The 24,087-nt window shown below is 41.0% G+C and overlaps 1 protein-coding gene across 1 annotated transcript in view; it reads right to left on the bottom strand.

Annotated features, from left to right (window-relative positions):
* LRRC8C (leucine rich repeat containing 8 VRAC subunit C) overlaps window positions 1-21,378 on the bottom strand; it is an 82,333-nt gene extending 60,955 nt beyond the window's left edge. Inside the window, exon 1 of the mRNA XM_047872279.1 lies at window positions 21,160-21,378. The gene's annotated coding sequence lies outside the window, so the exon portion shown is untranslated. The remainder of the gene's footprint in view (window positions 1-21,159) is intronic.
* Between the last annotated feature and the right edge of the window lie 2,709 nt (window positions 21,379-24,087).

The raw sequence follows: 24,087 nt of genomic DNA on the forward strand, positions 1-24,087 counted from the left end.
CTGATGTGGGGTTCGAACTCATGAACCCATGAGATCATGACGTGAACTGAAGTCAAACACTTAACTGACTGAGCCACCAGGTGCCCCTAGAAAACATCTTGATTCCTCTTCTTGGGATAAAACGTAAACCCAAGCATCAGATGAAATCTTAAAGAAAAATCAGAACTTTCTCTGGGCCTATCAAGGCAGAATTCACTTAACTTAAAATGACTTCAGTACTCTATGAATTTATATTTTATAGCTGTAAGGAATAAGTTAATCACGTATTTAGTTACTACATACCTCAGACCCTCTCTCTCCCCGGATCACCACATCAAGACAGACAGGCTTTCCCTGCAGCCCCCTTCCCATGAGAAATACATGCGACTGGATTTGCAAGGGTCTTAGACCATAAGGGCAGTGTCCTATTTTGGAAGCCTGTGGCTGAGTATTTTCATATGCAGTCCAAGATCAACACCTTCCCTACCTGCTCTGCTCACTCCTTCACTCCCCTTCCTGGGTTATTTATACACCCATCTATCTCCCCTCCCAACTATAAATCCTGCGTGGGCGGAGTGTAGCTCATCTTGGCACGCCTCGCCTCTGACCTGGTTGTCTGAGCAGTAATGGTTTTACATGACAAGAAGGTGATGATTTGCCTCTCTAGAACATTCTCTGAATGTAGACGATGCTTTAAACTGTAAATAGAACTGCAATCTATTTTTATTTTATAGGTGTTTTACTTTAGAATAACGGTGAGTACCGATCTTACCTGGCAAGGATCTCTGTATGTATAAAGGAAAACTCCACTTCCAACATAACATGAGCTAAGGTTTACTGTGCACCTAGACAGTGCCTGGCACTTCACATGTGACATATTATTTAATCCCCAAACATTCCGAGGCTCTAGGTACCATTAGCTTGCTCTTACAGATGAAACTGAGTCTTTGGAAGGTTAAATATCCTGCCTGGCGTCACACAGTGGTAAGCAGAGAAGCCTCAATACAACCCAGGGAATCTGTTTTTAGAGCCAGTTTTTCAAAGTCACTAAACCTAACATTCCATGGACAACAGAAACAATAGAATTGAAAGTTGAATTCCTTCTAGATTTAATTTTGGAAATGGTTAGCAAGAAAGGGTGTTTTCCTCTATAGAAAGATTTCTTTAAAAATGGTAGTGATATCACTTAAAATTTCCTATTAACTTACATTATAATGTCAGAGATTTTTTTTAATTTATAATATACTCAAGGTGTAATATATCCTCTGTGTATTATATTAGTGTGTGTTTTCTTTTAATTTCTCTTTGCTTTTCCATTGGCAGTGGCTCCTAACTCCCTGCCTTTAAAACTCTTAGCTCTTCTGTCTCTTGGTCAAACACTTAGCTTTAAAGAATTTAAAGGGTAAAATCTACTTCATCCAACAGCTAAGTCAGAGTATGGATAGTCCATTTTCCTGTTAGAAAAGTGCCCATTTTCAGCATACTGTATATCTTTATTTTTAATAAACACCGTTCATCTTGATAATGAATAATATACAGGTTCAATTTTTATATCCACAGCTTGGTTTTAGAAAGACAATGAGGATTTCTTTAATCCTGTTCATAGGTGACTCTAATATAAAAACAGTGATGGTGCTTAGGTATAATCTTTCTTTTTTTTTTTTTTTTTTTTTTTAAGAGAGAGAGAGATCAGAGGAGGGGCGGGGGCGGGGGGGGGGTAGAATCTTAAGCAGGCTTCATGCCCAGTGCAAAGCTCAATCCAGGGCTCAACCTCACGGCCCTGAGATCATGACCTGAGCCGAAATCAAGAGTCCGACACTTAACTGACTGAGACACCCAGGAACCCCTAGGTAGAATCTTTTTAAAGGTGAGGACATAGCTGTCTATTTTTAAAACACTGTGTTCCTCCACCTTCCTCACTTCCACTAAATAAATTCTTGCTGTGAGATGGTGGATGGCTGTTTTAATACATCATGGAGGTTACAAATTTTCTAACTTTTTAGATTATATTCTAAAAACAAATATATTTTACAATAGGCTTCATTCCAGGTTTCCAAGCAAACACACCCAAATAGATTAATATATCAGACCCTTAGACTGTTTTCCAATGCTATACACTGCTTATGATGTCACACAAATAATTTTGATTCAGTTTGAATATGTCAACAGGAAGAGGTCTGGCAGAAACATAAAAATTCTAAGCAAACTAATTCGGAGACTTGGGCAATTCCATTACCAGAAATGTTAGTTAAACCAAACAGTAGTGTGGCCAAAGAACATCAAGGAACACCACTGTTCTCAAGATTTGTGGTTCCCTCATATAAGGGATCTATTCTGCTTGTATTTGGATGTGGCACAAGGGGGCTTTTGGAAAAGCATAGCATATTTTGATTAAAAAAAACCCTCTCAACGCAGCTGGGTAAACGTAAACATGCTCTCAGGCATATGCTTACATTCCTGAGATTCACCATAAATATGTTTGACCTTCACACTGATAACACGCCTTACTGTCTCACCTACATTTCTGGTTTTGCGTATAAAATATTCTAGGGGTGCCTGGGTGGCTCAGTTGTTTGAGTGTCCGACTCTTGATTTCGACTCAGGTCAGGATCCCAGGGTAGTGAGATCAAGCCTTGAGTCAGGCTCCCTGCGGAACATGGAGCCTGCTTGAGATTCTCTCTTTCCCTTTGCCCACACCTCCTGCTTGTGCGCATGCAAGCACTCTCTCTCTAATTAAAAAATAAAAATTAAAAAAAATTCTAATGTGATATGGTCCTTTGCACATGGCTCCAGTTTGGGTGTCAAATTTTCTTCTCTTCTATAGCAGACTAGACCCCCTAAAATTCTCTGCAGAGGCATGCGGTCATATTAAGCATCTTCCTTCTAAACCACAATGGCCACTGCCTACTGAGCCCCCTACCATCCTCAGGTGGACATATGAAGATATGATATGCTCCTACTCAGGACACCAGCATGATTTTAATAGTATTTTAATATAAAATTTAAAGATAGTTTCTATAAATTTCCTTCTCAGTGATTACAGTTGCTGCGCACATCTAGGGTGATATAAAGTCCTTATTCCAAAACAGTATATGCCCACAATAAAACTAATAAAAATATTCCTGTTATTACCTTATATGTATATATTACCTCTTTGAACATCTACATTCCCAGAACTCTAAGTTTAGTAATAAACAACCACATTAATCTAAAAAATAAAAGTCATCTCTACGTTCATTTTGTTCAACGTGATGTACTGGTTACAATGCAAATTTTACAGCTAGAAATTTATAGTGGGTTTGAAATCTAGCTCTGTGCCAACTTCTTTAAATTACGTGCACTTAGAAAAGTGCCTGGCAGTAAATATGACAATTATCAACCTCATTATTTAATTAAGAAAATATTAGCTAGGCTTCTCTCTTGGGAAGATTCTGGATCCTCAAAAATCCTATTTACTCTGTTTCTTTATATCTAATGTTCATAGAATGTGCCGAAAAAGTACTCCCAAATTGTGGTGACCTCTTTAAAACATTTGCTAATTTTTTCCCTTGCCTCGAGATTGGCCAGTTTCTGTGGCACCTGGGTGGCTCAGTCAGTTGGGCGTCCGACTTTGGCTCAGGCCATGATCTCAATTTGTGGGTTCCAGCCCCACATCGGGCTCTGTGTTGATGGCTCAGAGCCTGGGGCCTGCTTTGGATTCTGTATCTCCCTCTTTCTGCTCCTCCCCTGCTCATGCTCTGTCTCTCTCTGTCTCTCAAAAATAAATGTTTAAAAAAAAGGCCAGTTTTTTCAAATCAACCATCTCTAATTCCATTTGTTATCTGTCCTTGTTGTATGATATAGAGAAACAAAACCCCATGAAAATGCCAACCTGCCCCAGTTCTTGAAGTAGATATCTGCAAACACAGAGGTCTCAGGTGTACAAATCTGCTAGATCCTCCATAGACTATGTGGCTTCTGGACCTTACTCAGCACCTAGCATCTCTGGAGTATGACACAGAGTTTTAGGAAACTCTTGAGTTTAAGAAGATCTTAATGATAATGATAAGGTCAACTGAGTAACTGAACTTAAGAACAAAGGCCCATCCCTACCCCACACCTTCAGGTGGTTACACCTGCTAGTGTGAAGAACACAGCACTTTGGAAAGGCTGTTTGTCTGAGTGCTGCCATCTACGAACACAGCTGCCTTTCTGAGGTCTACAGCATGGTCAGCAGCTGTGCTCCTATGTTCCTTGTGCTTTCAGCTATAAGATAGCAGTACCATTGTGGGAGAGATCACTTATTGCCTTCCAGTATCTAGTCTCTCCTTTTTACATAATAGAGAATACCTGTTCCAACCTCCTTGCAGGCAGGGGTGACCATGTGACTCAGTTCTAGCCAGTGAAATATAAAGAGAAAAAATATAGTCAATTCGGAGTTGTGTCCTTAAAAGCAAGGAGTTTACCCTTAACATATCCTCCTCCCCTCTTCTAAGCTGGGATGAAGGTTTAGTATTCAGGATCTTCAACCATGCCAGTGAGGGATACACAATAGCAAGAGCGGAGCATCAAGACATGTGGAAGATGAACTCTTGACATCATAGATCCACATGACTGTGTTCCTACTAGTATGAGAGAGAATGTCCTTTCTTGTTTGTCACTATTAGGGATGGAGGAGGCAGAGATTTTGACAGTACTTGCATTCATAACTTAACTCTTTAGTTGCATGTGACACTGCTCACACTGGAGGAGGTGAACGCATGCCAGCTAGGGAGTGGGAGAAGTCATAGGTTCCACACGGCCTATTTTCCAGGCACACTGGCTTCACTCAAAAGATTAAAATTTTTTTTTACCTTTATTTATTTTTGATAAACAGAGAGAGACAGAGCACAAGTGGGGGAGGGGCAGAGAGAGAGAAGGAGACACAGAATTGGAAGCAGGTTCCAGGCTCCAAGGTGTCAGCACAGAGCCCGACGTGGGGCTCGAACTCACAAACCGTGAGATCGTGACCTGAACTGAAGCCGGACACTTAACCGACTGAGCCACCCAGGTGTCCCTCTACTCAAAGATTTTGGATGAAAAGAAAGTGTCACATTGAAACCAACAAGGGTGTGGTTTAATGTGCATTTTAGAGTTAAAATACAAGATAATAAATGAAATTTGGTGCTTCAAACAATGCTTCTGGCTCTACTCCAGATTTATGAAATGAGCTGAAATTCTGAAAGTCTGATTTCTGAAAAATCTCTTCTATCCCGAGGGAGGCTCTGATAGACAGTATGAACAGCATTACTTGTAGAAAGAACATTAGACTGGACGTTCAAGGTTCTAGACCAAACTCTACTACTGACTATACTGTATTAGACCAGTCCTAGTGCCCTGGTGCTTGTTACAATAATAAAACAGAACCACATGCCTATATGTTCAGCCAATATGCACTATTAAACACACACACACACACACACACACACACACACACACACACACACAGACTAATGGGTTGCATGAGGGATAAAGATAATGTAGACATGATCTTGAAAGGCAGTGAGATGTGAGGTATTGTAATTCTGGCACAATGACGTCTAACTGGAAGCCTTCCAGAAAAGGGCTGCTTACCATCTTAACACCTATTATGAAGCTCTTTGGTAGAAAAATTCTACAACTCCCACAGTACTCCTAAACAGCTTTCTATGCTTCATTATTAAATATGAACACACCATTACAGATTACCAGCCATCTCTGGGGAATGCCTCCAACCTGAAAGACGGATCTAAACAAACACATAATCAAGAGTGAATGAACACACAGAAAAACCAAAAGCAGGAGAAACACACAAAGCAGATTGTAACAGATCACACTTAAAAGACTCCAACCTATATTTAATATCCTCAGAGCACTAGCAGAAGATACTGTGTCCATAAAATAAACACATCAGAAGAAACTTGGAAATTAAAAATAAGATAATAAAAAAGTCAATCTAAGGGTTAGGTTGCAACCTGGAGGAAATTCACTGTAAAGTCAAAAAGGCAAAGGGAAGAAAAAACAGAAATATAGATTCCAGATCTGATAGCTGAAAACAGAAATTGTACTTGTAAAGAGTCTGATAGCTGAAAATGGAAATCTTATTTGTAAAAAGTAAAAAGATAAAATGAGCAGGGAATTATTGCAAGAAAATTTCCTCAAACTGCAGGATATGAGACTCAATATTTAAAAAGGCTGACTAAAGTGTCCAGCACAACGAATGCATATAAATACCTGTACCATCATGAGATTTCAGAACTTTAGGCATAAAGAGAAGATCCTAAAAGCTTCTGTGAGAGAGGAGGTTAGAGGGTACATACAAAGAAACAAAATTCAAATCAGCATAAGACTTTTCAGTAACAACACTGAACACCAGAAGATAATGGTTAAAAAAAAAAAAAAACTTTAGAACTCTTAGTGAAATAGTTTTTTGTTGTTGTTTTGAATGCAGGGCTCGAACTCACGACCCTGAGATCAAGACCTGAGCTGAGATCAAGAGTCCGATGCTTAACTGACTGAGCTACCTGGTGCCCTCAAAAGTAATTGTTAATTTAGAGTTCAGTATCCAGCCAAACTAACTTTCAATTCTGAGAGAATAAATAATAGATTTTAGACTCTGAAATGTTCAGAAAACTTACACTCACATGTGCAATTTAAGAAATAAAACAGATGAACATAGGGGGAGGAGGGGGAAAGAGAGAAGCAAACCATAAGAGACTCTCAATTATAAAGAACAAATGCAGGGTTGATGGAGGGAGGTGGGAGTGGGATGGGCTAGATGGGTGATGGGTGGGTTTTAAGGAGGCAATTGTGAAAAGCACTGGGTGTTGCATGTAAGTCACTAAATTTTACTCCTGAAACCAATATTACCCTATATGTTAACTAACTAGAATTTAAATAATAACTTGAAACAAACAAAAAAAGTACAGAGGGATGTAAAGGCAATTAAAAAATCCCTCTCTTAAATCCCAGCTTTAGATATTCAGCTGGGGCGCCTGGGTGGCTTGGTCGGTTAAGCTTCCGACTTCGGCTCAGGTCATGATCTCACGGTCCGTGAGTTTGAGCCCCGCGTCGGGCTCTGTGCTGACAGCTCAGAGCCTGGAGCCTGTTTCTGATTCTGTGTCTCCCTCTCTCTCTGCCCCTCCCCTGTTCATGCTCTGTCTCTCTCTGTCTCAAAAATAAATAAACGTTAAAAAAAATTAAAAAAGAAATAGATATTCAGCTGCAGACTTGACATTTACCATTGAGTGTTTAATAGGCATTTCAAAATCAATCAGTCCAAAACAATCCTTCATTTCACCCCCAAATCTGCTCTTCCCACATCTTCTACATTTCAGTTCCTCTGGTCCAAAACCTTGAATTCCGACTTTATTTTCTCAAATCCAGGTCTATTGTGTCTGCAAACCTACCGGGCCCACCTTTACAGTATCTCCAGAATAGGAACATTTCTCATTACACTAGGACCTGAGCCACCAACATATCTCGTGTGGTTTACTGCAACAGCTTCCTAATAGTCTCCGTGCTTACCTGCTTGCCTCCTATAACCTAGTCTCTTCTCTGCCTCTGTTTCTCAAAGTGTGCCTTTTCAGGAAATCAGTAAGTTCAAAGAATACTACACATTACCTGCTTTTTTAATTCTCATTTTCTCATGGGTATACAAGGGAGTTTTCTAGAAGCTACATGACATGTGATAGTGAACAGACTGAATGCCAGACACTGAGGAAATTGTAAAAATGTAAACACTGTCATTTTCTCTTTTTTGGGTGAAAATATAGTTATTTTCATTAGAAAATGTTCTCTGTGTTAACATGTAGTGGCTTTATTAATGTTATTTTAAAATAAAAACTTAGTTTTAAATTCCTAATATGGTAAATATCTACAGATATAAACCACACAAAGCTCTGTCTTTATATAATTTTTTAACTATATAAAAATTTCAATAATTTTAAAAATTTTTTCCCACTTTTTAAATAAGCTTTTAAATTCCAATATAGTTTACAATGTTATATTAATTTAAGGTGTACAATATAGCAATTCAACAATTCTATACATTATTCAGTGCTCATCATGAAAAGTGTACTCTTTAATCCCCATCACCTATTTCACCCATCCCCCCATCCACTTCCCCTCTGGTAACCATCAGTTTGTTCTCTAGAGTTAAGAGAAATCTGTGTGTTTAACAATCCATACCCTTCATATGTTTGGTAGCTACTGATGAAGAGGACAGAACCCTGGCCTATGAGCTTGGAGTCCTGGATTCCTATCAGGGTCTCCATGATTTACTTCATAACTTCATTTTATTTTTTTAATTTTATTTTTTAAAATTTACATCCAAATTAGTCAGCATATAGTGCAACAATGATTTCAGGAGTAGATTCCTTAGTGCCCCTTACCCATTTAGCCCATCCTCCCTCCCACACCCCCTCCAGTAACCCTCAGTTTGTTCTCCATATTTATGAGTCTCTTCTGTTTTGTCCCCCTCCCTGTTTTTATATTAGTTTCCCTTCCCTTATGTCCATCTGTTTTGTCTCTTAGAGTCCTCATATGAGTGAAGTCGTATGATATTTGTCTTTCTCTGACTAATTTCACTTAGCTTAATACCCTCTAGTTCCATCCACGTAGTTGCAAATGGCAAGATTTCATTCTTTTTGATTGCGGAGTAATACTCCATTATGTGTGTGTGTGTGTGTGTGTGTGTGTGTGTGTGTGTGTGTGTGTGTATACACATACCACATTTTCTTTATCCATTCATCCATCCATCGATGGACATTTGGGCTCTTTCCATACTTTGGCTATTGTTGATAGTGCTGCTATAAACATGGGGGTGCATGTGTCCCTTCAAAAGACACACCTGTATCCCTTGGATAAATACCTAGTAGTGCAATTGCTGGGTCGTAGGGTAGTTCTATTTTTAGTTTTTTTGAGGAACCCCCATACTGTTTTCCAGAGTGGCTGCACCAGCTTGCATTCCCAAATAATTTTTTAAGAGTGAAAGGCCCTGAGGCCAAAAAATTAGCTAAGGGCTTCTCTACACTGCCACCAGAGTGATCCTTTTAAAAGTCAAGTCAGATTTTGACCCTCATTTCCTCGCAATCCTCTAATGGCTCCTCATTTCACCCGAGTAGAAGTGGACAAAAATAAAATCTTTAAAAAGGGGGGGGAGGGCGGCTGCTGGGGCATCTAGGTGGCTCAGTGGGTTGAGTGTCATGACTTTGGCTCAGGTTGGGATCACACGGTTCCTGAGTTTGAGCCCCACATCGGGCTGGCTGCTGTTTGCGCAAAGCCCACTTTGGATCCTCTGTCCCCCTCGCCCTTTCCCTCCCCTTCTTGCATTCTCCCAAAAATAAATAAATATTTTAAAAAGGGGAGGGTTCTTCGCTGGCTCAGTCGGTGGAGCATGTGACTCTTGATCTCTGGGTTGTGAGTTCAAGCCCCACACTGGGTGTAGAGATAACTTAAAAATAAAAAAAAAATTTTTTTTTTTAGAAGAAGTGGACAAGATACTCCATGAGCCTACAACATCCTCATTTAACAACTACTACTCTCCCCCTTGCTCAGTGCCCTCCTCTCACTTTGGCCTTCTTGCTGTTCCTCCATCATGCCAAGGATACACCTTTGTACCTGCTGTTCACTCTGCCTAGATTGCTCTTTCCGCAGATGTGGATGGCTCCGTCCCCGAGTCCAGGTCTTCGCCTTCCGAGCCATATTTTTAATTGTTTCCCTTTCTGGATAATTCAATACATGCAAATATTTCCTTGTCCCCCTGTGGTAGTACTGTCCCTTACCTTTGCCATGCACGTATTTGTTTACCTTACCCCCTCTGCCACAGAGTAAGTCTTCAGGGATAATGGCTGGTTTTTAATCTCCTCAAAGGATAGCAGGTCTGGTGGTTTGCACCCAATATAGTCTTAAATGAAAAATACATGATCTCAAGGGATTATCTGGCTAAACCTTCAGGCAAGACCATATTCAACCCATGACAGAGAGCCCCAATGCTACTCTATTTTTAAAGTATCTTAAAGACCCAACCTCTATGAAAATTCGTGTAAAGGCTGATGTCTTGATGTCATCCTCATTCCGCAGATTAAATTTTTACCTCTTTTGAGAAGAGATGCATAATCACTCTTCACACTCAGTTGGAGACCCCTTTATACCCTTGGAATTGTAACATTTCTCCTCATCCTCTTAATCTGAGCTGAAACATCCCAATTCTTTTCATTTTTTCCACATAGATTCAGTTTTTCAATGTTTTAATTTAATCCTCTTTGTGATGGTCTTCTGACTTCCTTCCAAATTTTTCATCTTCCTGCTTATTTGTGTAGTCCTAAATTAAACCGTAAGAGCTAGTGTGGCGTCAGAGGTTCCTAGAGTCTGCTTTTCTTTTACTGCATCCTGGGTATGCTTTTAAAATATACAATACATTGCCTTGTAAAAGAAAAATTGTTCCTAATCTGTTTGTCTGATATAACTTGCAACCTCCTCCCAGAAAGAAATGTGCTCTCGATACAATGCTTAAGTAGTTGAGTCTCATGAACTTTAATGACATTAAGATTTGTTCTCGGAAATCAGTTACCACCCACACAGCTGACCGGCTGTCAACCACGTTTAGTAGCCTTTAACCAATATTATTTTCTTCTGATGTTGAATCTAATGCTTTTCTAACCATTCTTTTCTCCCATAAAATGTCCCTACCAAGAGCAAATCTTTCAATTAGCCTACTAGGGAGCTTTTCCCTTTCAAGAAGTTTGTTACATACTAACAATGAAGTCGGGGAGGGGGGGGTTGTTTTGTTTTGTTTTGTTTTTGTTTTTAGTAAATGAAGAGATAAGTAATCTTGTTCTATAAAGGGAGAGACAATAAGTATTTAGGCTTTTCAGGTCACATATAATCTGTGTTGCATATTCTTTTTAAAAAATTTTAAACAACCTTCCAAAATGTAGAAACTAATTTCAGCAAGTGAGCCAGATAAAAACAGGTTGCAGACCTCAAACTACATGGGTCACACTTTGCCAATTCCTAGTGGAATGGGTCTTGAAGTTTCAATGGAGACTCAAAAGAAGCAGAGCTGTGGGCAGCCTCTGGATCAAGGACCCTCAAGGCATGTTTGCCAATGAGATCCTGTATGTTTCTCTTCCTGAGCCTTGGAGTTTTTGCTGCAATTTAAGCACTTCAATGTGAAAGTCTAAAGGCCATCGGAAAGGAATCTCACCCTACGAGACTTAGATAACTTGTCATCCAAGTTGAGAGCCTGGAGAGCAGTTTGGGCCCTAAGAATTGGCTGCACTTGGGGGTGAAGTTAAAATAGAACTCCTCCCCAGAATGAGGTTAGAGAGGTATACTGACACAAAGGATTCCCTAGAAGAGAAGTCAAGGGTAGAACCCAAAGTTTCTGTTCCATGTTTGAAGTTTGAGGATTTCTATGGCCAGTGTTTTGTATTTGACACACTCCATGGCTGAATGTCTGTTATTTTACTAAGAACAATCAAAGCCCTTAGAAAGTTGAGGATGAGCAAACGTATGCATTGTTAAGAAACAAAGTATCCAAAACTTAGAAATGAGACAAAGGGAAGGCAGTACACTCTTTCAAGGTAATATTAAAGAACTGTTTAACTGGCTCACCCAAAGGTTATTTAGGGAATATAGCTTTCTTTGACTTGCTAATTACTGCTGATTCAATTCCAGACTTGTAGATTTTTGTCCAGTAGGAAACAAACAAACACTGGTGTGTGTGTGTGTGTGTGTGTGTGTGTGTGTGTGTGTGTGTGTTTTAATAGCCCTGAAGGACTCTACCTAATTTTTGTATCTAACTGAGAAATGTTATTCTAACATTCTTTTTTCAGATAGTTCCTTGAACGCTCTTTGAACCAGCTGGCTTCTTTATTAAGAACCTGAATAATTCCTCGACATGTTCATTCTATATTAAGAGTCATGTTCAACTTTTTGAAAATTATCCTTTGACAACATTCACAGAAGCCTTAAGTTATTTTGTGTCTTGGTTGCAGTGGGTTTGTGCATATATTTACATTTGTCTAAAAGTTAAAATTGCATGTAGGAATTTATTCAGGGGTTTTCTGTTCATTTGCCTGTATCTGGAAGTGGTTATTTATAGTGTTCTGCTTTTATGGTGAGTGAGTCCTTTGGGCCCCTATGAAGCGTTAGCTTCCCACTTGCTCAGAACATCTCTAAGAATGAAGGTTCAGTGGTTGCAGGAGTTCGTCTTTTGTGTGTTAGGAGAATACCTGTTTAAACAAATAGATTCACTTTGAAAGGAAGGGAAAAGGGAAATCTGTCTGGGTGATTTCACAAGGGTGTGAAGAGAAAAGGTTAGGGGAAATTTCTGCCAGGTCTTGGTCGGACAGTGAATTAAAAGAATAGTACTAAAGAGACTGAAACGGGTCCAATTAACCAAGGTAGTCTCTCCATCACCATCCCCTGCAAAAGAGCAGTGCCTGGAAAAAATGTTAACCAATGAGAGGTATTTTACTTTCATAGGTGACTTTCCCTCTTTCCAGAGAGAAACTAACAAGACTGTAGACTTTCAAATGAATGGAGTTCACATTTTTTAGGCAGAAGCTAATAAACACTTACATACTTCTAGACTAAGGGAATATGAAAAATATCCCCCTCCACCCTACAATAAAAAGAGGAAAAAAATGCACAAAAGGGAAGTTTGGCGTTAATGGGTGGTGTCCTGGTCACTAAGGATAAGGAACCAGAAAATATACAAATAATTATGTAGTCAGTCTTCAGCAGGCCTTTTCATATTTCTTAACCAGAACTGTTATTCCAAAATTTAAAGAGATTTTAGTTGCACTTTACTAGTACTTTGCAAACTGTGGCTGAATTATATTAAAATTCAAAATTCAGTGGATACTTCTGATGATGAATACTTAGACAAATTAAACTATCTTGTTAATTTTCATTAAAGAGCCAGTTAAATGCCTCAGCCCTGATTTTATTCTAATTTGGGATATGATGCAAAAATTATACTCATTTACATCAAACTCATTTACATCAAAATTTTAAACACACAGTTGCATACAACCCAGCAATTCTATTTCTACATGCATCTATCCAACAGAGAAATGAAAACCTATGTCCACACAGAAACTTGTATACGAACATTCATAGGAGTATTTCTCAGAACCTAAATGTCTAGCAACTGATAAATGCATAAAGAAAATATGGCATATCTATACAATATTGTTTGGCAGTACAAAGGCAAGGACTACTGATAGATATTACAACATGGATAAACCTCAAATGTATGCTAAATGAAAGAAGACACTCACAAAAGATCACATATTGTAGGATACCATTTACATGAAATGTGTGCACAATAGGCAAATCTATAGATATAGAAAACAGATTGGTGTCTTTTGACAGCTCAGGAGGAAGAGAAGTGGGAGGGTACAGTGGGGAGTGATAGCCAATGGGTACAGGTTTCTTTTTGGAGTGATGAAAATGTTGTAAAATTAGATTATACTGAAGAATTCTGTAACTGTACTAAAAACCACTGAATTGTATACTTTAAGCAAGTATTATAGTATACAACATATCTCAATAAAGTTGTTAAACTGTATTTTAGCTTATGTATGATTGATACGTTCTCTGATAAGATGTATATTTAATTGGAAGTTACTGAATTCCTTGTATTTATCTCACAGATCAGATCATTATCTACACTAAAAGTTTAAGTGCTTGTAGATATGTTCAAAATTGAATTATAACCATTCAATGGTATAAGCATTCATACAACCATTATAACTATTTCTCTAATGATGGTTGTAAATTTTAGGCAATGCTACAATAATGTGAAACAATGGATGTTGTATTTCTTTGAGATATATATATATATATATATATATATACACTTTTTTAAAATTTTTTAATGTTTATTTATTTTTGAGCGAGAGAGGCAGAGTGCGAGTAGGGGAGGGGCATAGAGAGGGAGACACAGAATCTGAAGCAGGCTGCAGGCTCTGAGCTGCATGAGATCGAGCATGAAGCCTACCTGGGATTGTCTCTCTCTGCCCCTTCCCTGTGCACACACATGTGCCTACATGTGCTCTCTCTCAAAATAAACAAACATTGAAAACAATTAGATAATGAATAATCTTTGACAAAGTACTATCATGTGATAATTTAAATTTACATATCATATATACAAACATAATTTATTCTTCATAACATTCAAATAATGATTATAAACACTATTTTATAACACGCTTTATAAAGTTAATTTTATCTCAAAAAGTTTCCCATTTTAAATACTGTCATCCCCAGTGCTTAGCTTATGCGATTTATATGATAAATAACATATACTGAGATACAATTATTTTTTGAAAGAGCTTAATAGATAACTGATAACTGAGAAAGAAAAATAATTATTATTATTATTTAAAGTTTATTTATGTATGGGGGGAGGGGAGACAGAGTGAGAGAGAAAGAATTGCAAGCAAGCTCCATGCTCAATCATGAGATCATGACTTGAGCTGAAATCAAGAGTTGAATGCTTAACTGACTGAGCCACCCAGGTGCCCCAAAAGAAAAATTATTTTTGAGATGACCTTTTCTCAGTATGAGGCTGTAAAATCATTTGCTTATATATCCTACCCGGATAGCAAGTTATTTTTTTCTTCACCCAGCCCCATCTATTATTTCAAAAGGGGCAATTAGCTTTTTTGCTTTTGTACTGCTTTTTGGTATTCCTAAATTATAAATAACTGAAAGCAAACAAGCGGAGTAATACGAGATTCCTGGCCTCTAGAGATATTAAAATTCTGACATGTTGTATAACTTTCCGATTTAGTTGTTAGTAAATATGACTACCAACAATATGGCTTCTCTTGTCACTGAGCATCTGTATTCTTATATGACATTTTATAATTGTTCTTTTAAGATTATGTTCCAAATTTGAAGCAATAAAGATTTTTTATACTCAGGACATATTTGATACACACTAGACAGTATCCAGGTGGCATCAAAGGTTTTCTCCCTCTCCTACAAGCCAGATTATGGCATTCATAAGTAATAGAGATGCTAGCAATCATTAGCTTTAATTGATTTGCTCCCTAATTCCTTAATTAGGTCAACAGTAGGCTGCTCTGTGTATTGCAATCACATTATGGGGAAAGCTATCAAGCAGAAAAAAAAGTCAATAGGTAAGATGTTATTTAAAAAAAAATTATTTTAGAGACAGAGAGAGCATGAGTCAGGGAGAGGGAGAGAGAAAGAATCTCAAGCAGGCTCCACGCTGAGCATGAAGCTCAACACAGGACTTGATCCCAGAACTCTAGGATCATGACCTGAGCACAAATCAAGAGTCGGAAGCTCAATCGACTAAACCACCCAGGCGTCCTGATAGGTAAAATGTTATTAATGTGACTATAATGTTAGGTACACTCTCAGGACAAGTAAAATCATCTACATGTTTACATACAAGGGCCGACTGAAATAGTGACTTGACAACATATTTACTTCTAAGCTTTTTTGGTAAATTTTGAATACCTGCAATTCAGTTAGAGATTAGTGGGGCACTTATTGTTAGTAGCTGCTTTGTAGATTCCTTAGATTATGGAATCTTCTCTTCTTTCTTTCTTTCTTTTTTTGAGAGAAAGAGAGCATGAGCAGGGGTGGGGGAGAGGGAGACAGAGAGAATCCCAAGCAGGCTCTGCACTGTCATGCGGAGCCTGATGCTGGGCTTGAACTCATGAACCATGAGATCATGACCTGAGCTGAAGTCAAGAGTCAGACACAACCGACTGAGCCACCCAGGTGCCTCTGGAATCCTAATTTCTAATCACAAAGTTATAGGGAGAGATATTTTTGCTACATCCTTTCTAATCTTTTATGTCTTTAATTTTTTCATCATTATTACATTTGCTAGCCTCCTGTATAATGTGGAGTGGGGATAAGACTTATGCTTGGAAACCAGCTACCCAGTGACCCAGTTAATTGCTGACTGTAAGTCAAGAGTCTAGTAACCTTTAACGCACATTTTGTATTTGGTCTCACAATTGTATCTGACCATCCATTACTTTTATAAAATGGCCTTAGTAAGAATGAATTTTCTTTTTTTAAAAAAAATTTTTTTTTCAACGTTTATTTATTTTTGGGACAGAGAGAGACAGAGCATGAACGGGGGAGGGGCAGAGAGAGAGGGAGACACAGAATCGGAAACAGGTTCCAGGCTCTGAGCCATCAGCCCAGAGCCTGACGTGGGGCTCGAACTCACGGACCGCGAGATCGTGACCTGGCTGAAGTCGGACGCTTAACCGACTGCGCCACCCAGGCGCCCCAAGAATGAATTTTCAAGCTGACATACCAGAAACCTTTTTTTCTTATATGTCAGACTAAAATAAAACGTTAACAAATACACTATTCTAAATACCGGTGATACAGAAATGAACATACCCAAACAAAACTCTGGCATATTCGTATGGTAGGCTTGTTTATTGTTCTTCAAGATATAATCACATGCTTTCCTTAAGTAAATTTTATTGCTTGTTTTTGACTGTTTCCTTTTATTTTATTTTAATTTTGCCAAGCTCATTTCTAATCCTTGCTTCAACACCAAGCTACTCTATTCACCATGAAGCCATTTAAAGAAATATCAGATACATGTTTTCTGTTATGCCATCCAGATTCGTAGATAAAATGCCTAAGCCCTCAACTCAGATCCAAAGCCTAGACATACCTCCGGCTAGCTCCTCAACTTTAACCACTCTCTGATTACACAGATCCACATAGCTTTGCATTAACTACAAAGTTGTGTATGCTGGACAGTATTTCCTAACTTTGCTGATAATAACATTATCCTGGACCTAAGGTCAAGGGAAATAATACAAATTAGCCTGATGGTGTTTTCCTAATGAAGCTATTCTCACAGTTATTTTGAAAAAAATCAAGGTGTTATTAGATTAATCCTCTATAATATTTTTTTCCAGAAGTTGGATTATATTTTTCCCATTTCAAAAAAAAAACATATTTAAAGTGGCTTCAATTGTCTAAGCCTCAACAATATTTAAGAAAGACTACTTAATTTGTATTGATGCGACAAGGTCTTCAAATACACAGAATGAACTCATAGGACTCATGACCTTTCATATATTTAGCTTATTTAGTGACATTTGTCCAGGATTTATTTTGGAGTCCTGACTTCATATTTTGCTCCTAATTTCCAATCACACATAGAAGTATTTCCATATACATATTTCATGACCCTAAGAAGGATAACTTCTAGTTACACTATCAAATTTCATAATCAGAATTTAAAGCAATAGAAAGGGGAAAAGATACATCCCCAGCTAGTAGGTTAGAAACGTTCCTGTCACATATACCATATACTTATCCCGTGACTATATCTTGAGCAGCTATGTCTCAGGCACTGTGCAGGTGCTGTGGATACAGACGTGCACAAGGCAGATATGGTCTCTGCCCTGAGGGAGGCTTCAGTGCAGCTCCAAAAATCAAGAGAAAAGATGCTGAAAAATAAATATATTACTGGAGGTTTGAGGGTGAAGGAAAGGAAAAAGAACACTATAGTCAAAGCAAAAGCTACAGGTGATGAGGATGAGTCGTTTGAAGGGAAGGGAGCGTACAGAGCCGATGAGCTCCAGATGCTGAAAGAAGTCAATATACAAAGAAGCCAAGCTCCCCTAATGCTCGTGGCTTCTGAGACCGAACACCAGAAGCCCAGTCTATGATCCCCAGGGAACTGGAGCAAGGAACAGAACACAAGAAAGCCAAGAATGACTTCAGAGCCCCACTCTCCCGTGAGATCATGACCTGAGCTGAAATCAAGAGTCGGACGCTTAACCGACTGAATCACCCAGATGCCCTCAACTGAGAAAGGATTTGCAATGGGAGGTATATGGGCTCAGGAAGGAGGCAGCATTTAGGCTGGGCCTCGAAGAAGATACAGCTAGTAGAGATCTGGTCAAGGGTGAGGTATGTGGTAGGAAGATACTGGGATTGTCATGGTGCCTTGAGTGATAAGCAAGGCTGAGAAATCAGGAGAGGCAGAAAACAGGAAAGTGTGTTTGCCAAAAATTACAAATTCCAACTCACTGAAATATGGCTAGTGAAGTTCTAAAAAAATATGCAGAATGGAGCAAAGAAAAAACTGCATTAGGTGAGCAAATGTTTTTAAGTCAGGACTACAAAAAAAGGATGTGATTCAAAAGTTAAAGATGCTAAACACTTGATTAGATGTTTGTATAGTTGAAGAATGAATCACTGATAGCAATGACTAATCACTAGGTGCATGTAAAATATACACGGAGTTAAATACAGCAGAAATTTCAATCAGTGCTAGGATACAGGGGTGTTAATCCTTACCACTTACTGAACACCTACCAGGTGACAGGAGCTGTCCTTTATATGGATTGTTACACTTAGTCCACAAAATAATCCAACTAAGCAGGTTTTATTAACCTCATTACACATAAAGAAACTGGGGCTCAGAAAAGTTCCACGGCATGAATTCGTTTACACTCCTCCTTGATAGCAGAGCCAAATTTTTGGCCAGCTTTTCCCATCTTGAGGCCATGCTCTTTCCCCCATGCCAATCTAGACTGATTTATATTTTAAGAAAAATTAAGTGGATTCAAGGATACGTCCATAGTAATGTCACCCTCATTGGTTATGGGTGCATTTCATATAGTGATCTAGGGCTGGAGATACAGCCTGCACTTCAGGGATGGAATATAAAAACTTGAGAGTGTATTGCAGCCTATCTGAGAACATCATTGTCAAGTGGATGAGAACAGCTGATGAAAAAGAGTAAAATGTTTCCTTAAGTTCTTAATCAGTCATGCAATAGAGATCAATGGCAAGAACACAGGTTTGAGAAACAGAAGGCCCTGGATTCCAAATTTGAAGTCTACTCTATACTAGTTACATGGAAAACCATGGACAGGTGATTTTACTTCTTCAATCTCAGTTTCCTCATATAGTCATTACGGCAAATTAACAGTAAATTTATGTAGAAATAAGAAAGGCCGCTTTGGATAATAGAAAAGTACATCATTAAGGCTAAGGAGAGTTGGCCTCATTCAGACATTAAGTTAGCTCTCTGGTCTTGGGCAAGTCACAAACTCTCTTCTGTAAAATGTAGACAGTCACCATCTCCCTAAACATTTGTTGTAAGAATCTGAGTATAGTGTATGTTAGGTACCTAGAGCAGCTACACTATAGCAATGTACCATATTAAATCATTAACACAATGTGTGGAAAAATATGTATAACTTTCCACCCTATTTGCTTCTAAACTTGGGCTATATTATAATGTTATTGGCGACTAACTTAAAAATGCTACAGACTATTGCAAAATCATAAAAACAACTTGGTAAAAATTGGGCACCTCAGGAATTTTTAAAACTTGCTAACTCCATATTGTTTTAAAAAGAGAAACTTCACATAAGTGGAAAATCATTCAGTCTTTTCCCTTACGCTCTCTAATCAATCCCCCCCACCCCCCAAAGCATTCCCTTCCAAAACATGCCATGAAACAAAGTACTTAGTCAATCTGGGAAATAAGAGAATAGTACTGTTAACAAAGACTTTGATAATTTTGTTACTAAGAAATCATTAAACGTGCTTGCTATCTCTGATACCATTGTTAAATCGGTAGGACTGATCTGTGGTCAATCCATCATGTGAACCATCAAAATATATCCATTCTTGCAAAGCTGGTCCCACCCCTCAAAAACAAACTGACCTCAAGACAGGATTTAAATGAATCACTCCAAAGTAAATCGGGGTTACACTCTTGGTCTTCACTATTTGAGCAAGTCAGGAGAAATGCAAATACTAGATTAGAGTTGTATACATCTGTGTCCACACATCCAGCACATGGTTTATCGATCTGAGCAAATTTGGGGAAGTTCAACTTACATTTTGGGTTTAGAAAAATAATTTAAAAATGAAGAAAAAAATGTATACACACATAAGGGTGATTTTGCAGTGTTGTGCCAAACAAGAGGGTTACCATCACTTTGCCTCCTGTCCCATCTAGATGCCATTTTCCTGACTTGTCCATGAAGTAGCCTCATGGATGCCTTAGGACACCACTCCATACCTGTCTGGAAATGTGCCCATTGGTTGAGGCTCCATTTCTTACATTATAAGAGGTATGTGACTAATTCCTCCTCCATAGAGCTGCGACAAATAAGGTCACTCAAGCCTCCCCTTGTCCAGCATTTGCACTCCCACAAAGATTCTTATTTTATTTTATTTTTTTTTTACTTTAAGGATGATGGGGACTTGCAGGTGTTTTCCTAACTGGTTTGCCGAGAGTTTCAAATGCTTAAAAAGAATCTGAAACCAAGTGAAGTTTGGTCTTCACACTTTGAAATATCCGTCCTGGGACGTGGGCTGGGTGTCTGTGGTTATTCAGAGCTAGGTAAGGTGTGAGCTTTTGAAGGAACTATAATCTGATGCACACCGGCAGGCGTAAGGTGGGGGAGGAAAGAACTGTCTGAGCAGCAAAGAAAGGAATTGGAGTCTACAGAGCACATCCTAAGGTTCCGGTGTTGCTAACTCCATCCCTAACCACCTCGCTGCTGGGAGGGGAAGGACCGGCGACCCTGGCTTGGGTCTCAACCGCCGGCCTAGACACCTGGCCCTCCGGATCCGGCTAAACCCTCTCTCCCCTCCGGTCCCGCAAAGGGGCAGGCGCCGCGCTCTCGTTCGCGTTGGACACCATCAGACTGCTCTCTCCCTGAAAGTGCTAACTTCAGGGGCTTGGGGAGAGCAGACCAGAAGGTCCAGGCTGTGGGGTCTCCGGAGGTTTTCAGGTAGGGAAGAAGGACGACCGCCCCGGTGGTGGCCGCCTTTCCTCCTCGTCCTCCACCCCCGGTGCCCCCACCCCCCACCAAGTCCGCAGGACCTGCGGCGGCCGCTCTGTGCTCGGCGCCAGGCTGGGGTCCCCGGCCCCGCCGCTGGGGCTGGCGTGGGATGGGTGGGGTAGGGGCTGGCGGGTCCCCGAGCCCTGGCAGCGGGTGGCTCCAAGGACCACACAGTGGGCAGGCGACCACATATTCTGCGCGCCCGAGAGCGGGAGCAGTCAGGGACGCGAGCGAGGCGGGGCGAGCGGTGGCTCCCGCGCACCTAGCGGACCGAGCCCCGCGGTCCTCGGCGGGCCGCCCCTCTCCATCCCTCCGCGGTCCCCGCCCTTACCTCTGGGCGCGAGGGTGTCGGCGGGGAGGGCGCTGGGGAGCGGCGAGCGGTCTCCCGGTCGGACTCAGCGGCGGCCAGCGGCAGCGGGGTCGTCGGCGGGGCCGCTGCTCGGGGCGAGTGGCGCCCGGAGCACTGCGGCCGCGGCCACGGCGGCGTCTTCCTCCTCGTCCTGTTCGCGGGCTCCGAGCCGGGACGCAGCTACCGCCCCAGCCCCGCAGCCCTCCTCCCCTCCGCCTCCCCGGCCGCGGACGGAGCCGCCTCCAGCGCCGCCCCGCGCGCAGCCGGGCCAGCGGCAGCCAGCGCCGCCCAGCGCCCGGCCCCGGGGTCGCCGCCGCCGCCCGCCCCGCGGTCCCAGCCCCGCTGTGACGCAGGCCGTCGTGCCCGGGAACTTCCTCCCCTGCGGAGACCACCCCGCGCCGGGACTGGTCGGCGAGGCTGCCGCCGGCCGCCGGAGGCTTTCTTCTCCAAGTGGGAAACGAACCCTCCCGCGCTCTCCCGCGGGGCCGCTCCGGCCTCCGAGGCGGCCACCTGGCGGCCTCTGCCCGGGGAGCGGGCTGCGTCTAATACCTCCCCCATCGCTAACTGGGCGCGGGAAACCGAGGCTCTTCTGCGCTCTGTGGCCACTCCACTGCCGCAGCTCCTCCCCTGGGTGTTAGAGGGGAGCAGCTACCACTAAAAATAGCCCTTCTGGCAACTCCCCTGCTAGACTGGGGTCTGGGTAGAGATAATCCCTCCTCCTCGTCTCCCGCCCCTCGTGACAACAGAAGGACCCCATAAGAACACAAGAATGGGAAGGGGCGCACTGAGGAAGACGGAGGAGAAAGGTTAAAGCCCGTATCCGTGCACCATGAAGCCCACGAGCCCCAGGACACCCGGCTCCTCTCCAGCAGGAACCCCCATGTTCCTGGACACTGACAGCTGGGCTCCCCTGTCTCTCAGCAGTAGGTTCTAGGGACGCTGAAATTGAGCGCTCCGCCTACAATTGTGAGCTGTGTATAGAAGAGTTGACGGTACTCGTCAAAACCACCTGTTGTTTAAAGAGTATGGGGGAGGGGTTCTCCCTTACTGATTGATCTGAAGCATGTTTTTCTTCTCGTTCTCCTCCCACCCAATTTCAGGATTGAAAACCAAACTCTGTCTTCTTAGAAGCTGACAACTATCTGTATGGAAAATCTTCTGCCCAGTGAAAAATGTACAGACAAGATTACTAAATTACATAAAGTCTCCAGGGATGCCTTAGTAATATCAGTTATTCTAAGAGTACCTAAAATTAACCCATTGCTCTGTCCTGGCAGTCAGGAAAAGGCTGATGTTTCTAATTGTCTTTCAGTAGTTGATTTGTTCTTACACAGGAAGCCTTAAGAGGGCAGGTATTTCCTTTTACCCCATTTCTATTTCCAAGTCAAAATGAAAAGAAAATTTGTCCAGAAGCGGTTCTCTTAGCTTTTAACTATTTTCCCCCTACTTGCTTGGAGAACTATCACACTTTTTCCAACTCTTGTACTGTTGTGGAAGTCAACCTTAAACCCTTGTAGGCTTTAGATGACTCTAACAACAGCCTTAATTCACCTAAATCAACACAAAAGTCTAGGAGAAAGGGTGGGGCCTTTCTCCTAGATAGCAGGTGTAAAAATTCCTGAAAAGTCCCTCTGGAAAAGGCAGAGTTGACTGTGGCAATTTGCTAAAATTGTGAGCACCTTGCACGCTACCAGATATTATCTGAGGTAGTTCCGCCTCTTAAATAGCTTACCTGGATTTAAATACTCAATGAGGCGAGTACTCTAAGGGCACAAACCTCCCATCCAGGGCTTCATTCTGCAAGTGCTTTCTGAGCATCTCTGTCCTCCTGTACCATTGTCACCCTGACCTCAAGCTTAGGCATCCCCGAAACGCTCCCTCATTACCCAGTGGCAAGGAACTAACTACTCCACCCTAGACTTTGGACTGGGGTGCACCAGGAATAAATCCCTACTCTTCCTGTGGGAGTTATTGCTAATTTTATATTTTTCCATCATCGGCAATATGGGTATGGGTGCTGTGTGAATTAGATAACATGCTTAAAGCAGCAAGAACAGTGCCAAGCACTTTATAAATACGCAATAAACGGTAGCTGCTATCAATGGTAGCTTATAATAAATATGTGCTTACTGTACTCTTCATAGACCTGAAATCAGAAGGATGAGGAAGAGCAACAAGATTTGGAAATGGGGCATGAACCCTGCAAGTTGAGTCTCCTGCCTCCCCCGGATGCTTAACTACAATACTTTTGTCTGCTACCTGCTTTTTAATAGGGTGCATTGGGTAGGTCTACATGCAGTGATGTGATTCACATGCACTCTGAAGTCTGAGAGGCACTAGTCTGCAAACCGCTATGTTATCCTGCTTAGGTCACCTTTTCTTATTTTAGAACACAAACTCTAAGTCTGGTCACTTGCCTCAGTCAGCCTAACTCAAATCAACATCCACACTCACCAAGCCCTAGGAAAAACACCAGGTAAATCCATAATCAGCCAACTCCTGTGAGTGCTGGACCTTGAGGGTCTCAAAGAAGTACAGTAAACCCCATGATCTGTGGGGAATATGCTCCCATACACCCAGTGGGTGGCTGAAACTGCAGATAGTACAAACCCTCTATATAGTATGTTTTTTTCCTAAACATACATACCTATAGTAAAGTTTTATTTATAAATTAGGCACAGTAAGAAATCAACAAAAATTAATAAAATAGAACACTTACAACAATATACTGTAATAAAGTTATATAAATATGGTCTCTCTCTCTCTCAAAATATCACATTGTATTGAACTCCCCCTTCTTCGTCTTGTGATGATGTGAGTTAATAAAATACCTGCGTGATGAGATGAAGTGAGGTGAGTGATGTAGGCATCATGGACGTAATGTTAGGCTGCTATTAACTTCTGCAAATT

Source organism: Prionailurus viverrinus, chromosome C1, assembly GCF_022837055.1.
Source record: "Prionailurus viverrinus isolate Anna chromosome C1, UM_Priviv_1.0, whole genome shotgun sequence".
Classification (NCBI taxonomy): domain Eukaryota; kingdom Metazoa; phylum Chordata; class Mammalia; order Carnivora; family Felidae; genus Prionailurus; species Prionailurus viverrinus.